Here is a 2062-nt window from a genome sequence, read left to right as displayed (position 1 = left end):
CCTGGACTCCGATCCAGCAAAGTGTCGGGGAAGAGTTCCGTCAGCACGACGGCGTGGTGACGATCTTGATGAACTACAGCAGCAGAGCTTCGCCTAAACTCCGCTACAGTATTATCGAGGTATATGGTGGAAGGGGGCACCGCACACGGCTAAGGAATAGATCACGTGGATCAACTTGTTGTGTCTTTGGTGCTAGCCCTGCCCCTCTATTTATATGTTGAGTCCCGGGGTCGAAACTTGGAGCAAAAGCCTCCTCAAAGTCGGTTTTTCCCGAAAGTCAAGAGTCCCACTCGGACTCCAGGACCAAACGCCACAATCCTTGGCGTCTGGCCCAGACGCCATGGACCTCGGCGTCTGGCCCAGGGCCAGACGCCAGGGTCTCCGGCGTTTGGCCCCCTGGCCTCCGCAAAACTCCTTTTTGCTAAAGCCTCATGGGCTTGACCCCTTGGCCTAACCATATCATCCAATATATGAATCTTTACGTCTCGACCATTTCGAGACTCCTCGTCATGTCCCCGATCTCATCCGGGACTCCGAACTCCTTCGGTTCATCAAAACATGTAAACTCATAATATAACTGTCATCGTAACCTTAAGCGTGCGGACCCTACGGGTTCGAGAACAATGTAGACATGACCGAGACACGTCTCCGGTCAATAACCAATAGCGGGACCTGGATGCCCATATTGGCTCCTACATATTCTACGAAGATCTTTATCGGTCAGACCGCATAACAACATACGCTGTTCCCTTTGTCATCGGTATGTTACTTGCCCGAGATTCGATCGTCGGTATCCAATACCTAGTTCAATCTCGTTACTGGCAAGTCTCTTTACTCGTTCCGTAATACATCATCTCACAACTAACATATTAGTTGCAGTGCTTGCAAGGCTTATGTGATGTGCATTACCGAGAGGGCCCAGAGATACCTCTCCGACAATCGGAGTGACAAATCCTAATCTCGAAATACGCCAACCCAACATCTACTTTTGGAGACACCTGTAATGCTCCTTTATAATCACCCAGTTATGTTGTGACGTTTGGTAGCACCCAAAGTGTTCCTCCGGCAAACGGGAGTTGCATAATCTCATAGTCATAGGAACATGTATAAGTCATGAAGAAAGCAATAGCAACATACTAAACGATCAGGTGCTAAGCTAATTGAATGGGTCATGTCAATCAGATCATTCAACTAATGATGTGATCTCGTTACTCAAATAACAACTCATTGTTCATGGTCAGGAAACATAACCATCTTTGATTAACGAGCTAGTCAAGTAGAGGCATACTAGTGACACTTTGTTTGTCTATGTATTCACACATGTATTATGTTTCCGGTTAATACAATTCTAGCATGAATAATAAACATTTATCATGATATAAGGAAATAAATAATAACTTTATTATTGCCTCTAGGGCATATTTCCTTCAGTCTCCCACTTGCACTAGAGTCAATAGTTCACATCGCCATGTGATTTAACAGCAATAGTTCACATCACCATGTGATTAACACCCATAGTTCACATCGCTATGTGACCAACACCCAAAGGGTTTACTAGATTCAGTAATCTAGTTCACATCGCTATGTGATTAACACCCAAGGAGTACTAAGGTGTGATCATGTTTTGCTTGTGAGAGAATCTTAGTCAACGGGTCTGCCACATTCAGATCCTCATGTATTTTGCAAATTTCTATGTCAACAATGCTCTGCATGGAGCTACTCTAGCTAATTGCTCCCACTTTCAATATGTATCTAGATCGAGACTTAGAGTCATCTAGATTAGTGTCAAACTTGCATCGGCGTAACCCTTTACGACGAACCTTTTTTCACTTCCATAATAGAGAAACATATCCTTATTCCACTAAGGACAATTTTGACCGCTGTCCAGTGATCTACTCCTAGATCACTATTGTACTCCCTTGCCAAACTCAGTGGTATGGCATACAATAGATCTGGTATACAGCATGGCATACTTTATAGAACCTATGACTGAGGCATAGGGAATGACTTTCATTCTCTTTCTATTTTCTGCCGTGGTCGGGCTTTGAGTCTTACTCAACTT

Source organism: Triticum aestivum, chromosome 7A, assembly GCF_018294505.1.
Source record: "Triticum aestivum cultivar Chinese Spring chromosome 7A, IWGSC CS RefSeq v2.1, whole genome shotgun sequence".
Classification (NCBI taxonomy): domain Eukaryota; kingdom Viridiplantae; phylum Streptophyta; class Magnoliopsida; order Poales; family Poaceae; genus Triticum; species Triticum aestivum.
Note: the sequence above shows the minus strand (reverse complement) of the source record.